The sequence below is a fragment of the Zingiber officinale genome, chromosome 1B, assembly GCF_018446385.1.
Source record: "Zingiber officinale cultivar Zhangliang chromosome 1B, Zo_v1.1, whole genome shotgun sequence".
NCBI lineage: Eukaryota > Viridiplantae > Streptophyta > Magnoliopsida > Zingiberales > Zingiberaceae > Zingiber > Zingiber officinale.
This window is the reverse complement of record NC_055986.1, coordinates 146,956,398-146,962,946: the sequence shown is the minus strand read 5'-3', so window position 1 is coordinate 146,962,946 and position 6,549 is coordinate 146,956,398. Positions and strand designations below refer to the sequence as shown.

The window sequence follows — 6,549 nt, the reverse complement described above, 5'->3', positions numbered from 1 at the left end:
TGATTTTTATTGTAATATGTCGGAAATTTTAGATAAATTTGGAGCATTTAGGAAGAGGTTGAGATAATTTTGGGTCAAAATGATTAATTTCAGATGAGAGTGGTGGAAAATTAATAGGAAAAATAAGAGTGATCGAGCAGGATAAGCTGCGAGTTCTTGAAGGTCACCACAATGTTTTGCCTGCCATTTTTCGTCCGTATTGATTATTTTATCGCCATTAAACACCGCCAGTTGTGCGGCTTTGTACTTTCTCCCTCGTTCTCTTGTTTCCATCTGTGGCGGCGGCGCCGGCGAAGGATCTGGCGCTGCACTAGAAGCGTACATGAGGAACGAGGTAGTGGGTTGAACATCTCCGCGGTGGAGGAGCCAGTTCTCTCCTTGCGGAGTGGCCGGCGCGGTGGACATATGTGCCATCCGGCGGGGCGGAGTCGGTCTGAGAAAGGAGCTGACTTTCCGATTTAGACGGTCGGAGAATGCCTCCGGAAGAAGACCTAAGGCGTTCATGGGCGCCGCTGTTCGTCTTCCTCATCGCTCCCGTGTTCGCCTTCGTGGTACGGTGGAGATGGCGGCTGGCCACGGCGAGGCAGGAAGAGGTCCGTCGGTTGGCTTTCCTCGCTGCGCAGGAGTCTATCCGGGAGGAGGCGGAGGCAATGAAAGCCTACGTGTCGGCTTCGGCTGCGGCTTTGTGTGTGGAAAAAGACACCTCGGTGCGGCTGACGGAATGCCTCTTGTGCTTCAATCCTGCAATGGCGAGGTGCGGACAATGCAAGGCTGTCAGATACTGGTAGGCGCATGCGAATTCTTTCCCCTTTTTCCTCCTCTTAATTTCAAGTATTTCTCCAAGTGCTGTATCTTTTGGGGGTGATAGCAGGCTTCTGTCTCCATTTTTGAATTGCTTCATCTAGGGTTTTCCCCGTTGTTATAAGTTTCCAATTCGAAACCCGCAATTGCCCTGGAAAATGCTCTGTTCTCTTGGTTGAAGTTGTTTCGTTATCGCCGTTCGTTATGGAGTTCTTACATCATTACACGGTCTTTTATTGGACACAGTTTCTAAAGATTTCGACTTATGTCATCTCGACTCTGCATCTACAATATCTATATATAATATATATTGTTCTCTTCTTTGTTTATCCGATGAAAAATTCACTTTCTTTTCTTTTTCATTATAGCTCTGGAAAATGTCAAATTATTCATTGGAGACGAGGCCACAGAGATGAATGCCGTTCTCCAATGATCAATGGTAGCAAGTGCGGCCTGATGAAGGTTAATGATTCGGAGAGAATGCAATCCGAAGAGCCTGATTTATTGGAGAAGAGTTTAGCGCCTAATGAAGGATTAAGTGCCACGGCAGTTGAGAATCCAAGGAGGTCTTCTGCACTCAAATCGGCATCCCCTAATGCTTTCAGGGAAGCCAACAAGCCTGGAGAACTCGATCCTAAGTTAGGAGAGACTTCATCTTCTGATATTCTTACTACTAACCCCAAAACTGGACCTGATGCTTACAATGCAAATCCTCCTGCCTCATTGATTCCTGAGCTTGCTAGATCAAATCCTTCCTTAATGGAGAAGCCATCTACGTTTGAAACAGAGGTGAATCATTCTATGGCGATTAGCCAATCAAGTTTAAAAGTGACAAATTCTCTTTATGCTCTTCCCTCAAAGACAGAATCCCAGACAGAGGAGGAGACTTCAAACTCAGGCAATAGAATTCCAATATCTGCTGCTAGAGCAATAGCTGCTGAGATATACTTAATGGAATCCAAAACTTCCGGGACTTTTGCATTTGCTTCTGATCTGTTATCAACTACTGGCAATGCTATGAATGTTGCATCTCCTAGTTCCCCAAAAGTTTCTCCTGGAGAACCAGTTAGATCATCTAATTCTTTTGCTGCTATAGGAAATGCAGTGTCAGTGCCGACAAAGTCCTCAGAACCAGCTGCCTCTATTTTATTAGAGGTTAAATCTCAGACACAGCACAATGAGGTTCCAGCCTCAAACATAGAGACATCAGATCCTCCCACTAATGGGGCAGCAATCAAAGAACAGTCACTCAAGTCCAACACATTGAGATCCTTAGCATCTTCTTCTAAAGAACTATTAGATAACAGTGGTGGTCAGACTACCACTTCCTGTGAATCCTTAGCAAGAGGCAGTGCTGTTAGACGATTAATTAGATCAGACGATGCTTCTGGTGCTACCTCAAATGGTCTGCCAACTGCTGCAAAGATAGTTCTTAAACAGCCTATGCCTTATAAAACTTCGAGGAATTACCCTTCCGAATTGGTAAGTTGTCCTGTCCTATCACTTGAATTTATAAAGTATATTCAGACGAGTGTTTATGGGTGTGCCAGATTTCAAATCTGTTGTGGTTCTAATGTTTTCTTTACCCTAGTTATGTCCCTCTTGATTTATCTTATTATTACAGATGCTTTTCCCATATCATCTTTTCATCAAACTCTACAACCCTGGCAAGATTCAGTTGCATCCTTGTGGTCTTACCAACAATGGCAACAGGTAAGAAAATTCTGTTCTGTGTGATTTGTCAATTAATGATTTTCCATGTGCTAGTTTGTTTCTCTTAGTTCTTCGATCTTCCTTCTTCTGCTTCTAATTCTTTATGGCTCAAGCAAGGTCTAGGCAAGTGAAATTGTAGTAAGCTTGCATGTCACCATGTGGCAAGGGCACGGCAAATTGACATGTCCTAATGTTTCTATTTAATATTGTCCTTGCACAGCAAATATTCGTCAAAGATGCTGGATGCAAGCTAGCTAAAGTTGTGTCAAATCCCTTTTAGTTAAGTTAAATAGAGTTTTGTTTAGTCTCCTCCTATCCACCCACACCTTCAACTAGTTAGTTAATTACTGTCTAACTACATAATTTTTGGTTTTTTGATATCCATATCATCTTAACCTTTTTTTCCCTTCATATTATCATTTACTCATGATACACCCAATGGCACCCAAGTATATGTTCTATCAACAACTGGTTTTAATATGGTTGGGACTCTGGTTGTTGTTGTTAACTCACTTCAGCATGTCCATATTTATATTGCAGCTGTTATGCTAATGTTGTTCTCCAGTGTTTGGCATTTACTCGGCCATTGTCAACATATCTTCTCAATGGTCTTCATTCCATGAAATGTATGGTCAATGGCTACTTGAGTTGTTTTTTCTTTTACTTTTATTAAATACATAAAAAAATTAATAAAATATGTGCCACCACGACTAGGTCCAAAGAAAGAGTGGTGCTTTACATGTGAACTTGAGAGACTCGTGATGCACACGAAGCAAAGTGAATCACCTTTATCCCCACTAGGGGTACTCTCCCATTTACACAAGATTGGAAGTAACTTTACTCATGGGAAGCAACAAGATGCCCATGAATTTTTGAGGTCAGTTTTGCATCTGAAGTTACTTTTCTTGTCCAGATTCTTGTCATATATTATTGTCATCATATTGAAGCTAATATATTGATTATCTTATAATCTGTTTTTGCATAATATTTTTGTATTGTTTGTGGTGGTACATTTTCTTGAATGCTTGAAGACCTAGTTAGATGAGAAATCATCATCGGGTCATAAGTCATGGTTTTTCAAATAATATTTTATTGATTTCTTTTCTTGTGTGCTACCTCATATCTTGCTTTTGTTTTATGGTATAAAAGAAAATGATGATAGGGAGATCCTGTTACAAATTGGAGTTAGATTATATCATCCGTAGTAAGCATTAAGAACTCATGCACTACATATTTTGCTCATTCCATTTAGCTATTTGCACCAGACATTTCTTTCCTGCTCATGACAGTATTGCGAAAGACAATGCTGCATGCACATTTGAGGTTAAACATTACTGTCTTGTTATCCCCCAAGCTACTTTTGTACTTTCAGATTAGTTTCTACATGAAGTTTGGCTTTGCTGACTCTTGCAAATTAGCTCTATTTAGAGAGTTATGTAAACATTCAGTGGCATTATCAACCTTGCAAAGTAGTTTCCTAACAATCATTCTTGCAAAATGCAAAGTAGTCCTTATTAGAAAGTCATATAAAACATTTAGTGATGATTGAGACATGCAAAGATTGTTTGGGAACTATATAAAAATGTCTTCTTTCTCATAAATTCATTGCATTTAATAGAGTTATCTTTATTTATATATTTTGGCAGGTATGCAGTTGATGTTATGCAATCTGAATGCTTAAAAGAAGCCAGAGCAAAGCCAGAAGGCATGTTAGCAGAGGAAACAACACTCGTACAACAAACTTTTGGTGGCTACTTGATGTCTAAGGTAATTTGTTTATAGATCTTGTTAATCTAAAACTGATGAGTTTACTAGATGCCAAATCTTGCTGTTTAGCAACTTTGCAAAAGGGTAAATGTTCAATATTCTGAGTGCAGATAAGGTGCAATAAGTGTAAGGTCAAATCAAAACGTTGTGAAAGAATGATGGACTTGACTGTGGAGATACATGGAGACATTGCTACCCTTGATGAAGCACTTCATCATTTTACATCTCCTGAAATTTTAGACGGGGAGAACAAGTATGAGTGCAACAGGTTGGTAATTTATTGTTTAATCCAGGATTAGTTCGGATGATCTGAATCTAACTACAATTCTTTCAAAGAATACTGACTGACTGAGATACCTTTAAATATAATGGAGTTACCCTTCCATCTTTGCTAAATAAATCTTTATAGTCACTGTAATTCAAGTTAATCTTGACGGAAGGATATTTCAAGTGAGGATATGTCAAATAAATGAAGATAGTAGATGGTAGATTTGTTTATCCGCACACATCGATCTCATCCTATATCTCCTTTATAGGAGATGAGAGCACAAACTTGTACACAGTTTTTGCATTTATCACCTTTTCAAGTTCCAAAGATAATTACGGCCAAAGCGCTAAGCCATTCTTGTGGTCTACTAAGTATTTTATATCATCTTTCTTCGCTTGTCAGATGTAAGTCATATGAGCAAGCAAGAAAGAGATTGGTGATATTGGAGGCTCCCAACATTTTAACCATCGTATTGAAGCGGTTTCAGGTGATCACTATGGTCATAGCATTTTTTATCTTTAGTTGTTTTATTTTGAATTGTCTCAACAGTAACTTCAGTTTCCTGTGTCTTTATCTTTCTATAGTCTGGTAAATTTGAGAAACTCAACAAGTCTGTTCAGTTTCCGGAGTATCTCAATTTAGCGCTTTATATGAGTGGAGATGATGCGTCCCCTGTTTATCAGCTGTATGCAGTGATCGTCCATAAAGATGTTAGGAATTCAATCTTTTCCGGTCACTATGTTTGTTATGTGAAAGATACACAGAGCAAATGGTATAAGATTGATGATAGCAAGGTATTTTCGACTACTTTTGAGATTTTAAGAACATCGACTAATTTAGATTTACCAAAAAAATATTTTCCGGCATTAACGAATTTCTAAATTTTAAGCAGGTAAAACTTGTGGAACTCAAAAAGGTTTTGTCAAAAGGTCCATACATACTTCTTTATGCCAGGTAGTTATGTTATATGCACTCAAGCTGCATATTCTTTCTTTAATTTCCTTTATTTTTTTTGTTGGAAATCTTTCTTAAGATGAAATTTCAAATAGGTGCTTGCCGCGTGCTCCAAGGTCGGTAAGGAAAGCAATGGCCAATGACTACAAGCAAGGAAGACTAAGAGCAAGGAAGCCAAGGGAAAGCTTGGTGGTTACGATATGGAGGGCTTACTCCAGCAGCAAGTAGAGAGGGAGAATGACAGTTCTCCACCATCATATTCAGTCGACAAAGGATTTCAGCCTCCAACTGATTCTTCTAACGATAGTTCTTCTCTTTTCGACGAGAGTTCCTCCTGTAGCATCGAGAGCAAAAGTGACTCAACAACCACAGAAGAGAATTCTGGAGATCTAGACTTCATCAATCCGAATAGCCCCCCAAGTGTTTCTAAATTCAGTCATTCAAAATAGCAATCATGAACAGGACAATGTTGGATTGATTGGATGCTAGTTCTTCGGAAAGGGAGATGGGTCATGTGTCATGAGCATGCTCAATGTCACGGTGGCATACCAGTATTTTGAAGGGGGATGAGGCTATCCTGTCTGGCATTGTGAAAGTGTATAAATGTAGAGATGTAACCAGAAATCTTAGGACTGTAGAAACCGACTGTATTAACCTAAATGAGGTCAAGTTTGGTGTATTATGGAAAAGAAGATTAAGTAGGTAAAAGAACTGCCCAAGCATTTTATTGATCTGTTTGGGTTGTAAGGAAAAACAATTATTAGGTTGTATTATGGGCAGTGAAAAGGAAATGGAAAAGGAGCAAAATTTTTAACTTGCAATTCATTATGGCAATGAGGTTAAGCTATTGCCTAATATTTCACCATGAATAATAAAGTTTGAAATATTCATGAACAAACTCAGAATGAGTTCATTTTGTAATTATTTGATATTAGAATGGAATAGAAATGAGATGAAACACTGGACCTCAACAAAGTCGAGCTTGGTTAAGTTTTTTTACAACCCTTTATGGGAAGAATCTTGAATGGGATCTAATACTTGGGGGC

The 6,549-nt window shown here is 39.0% G+C and overlaps 1 pseudogene; it reads left to right on the top strand.

The window, feature by feature from the left end:
* The first annotated feature begins 232 nt into the window (after positions 1-232).
* On the top strand, positions 233-6,324 carry LOC121984376 (annotated as a pseudogene).
* The last annotated feature ends 225 nt before the right edge of the window (positions 6,325-6,549 follow it).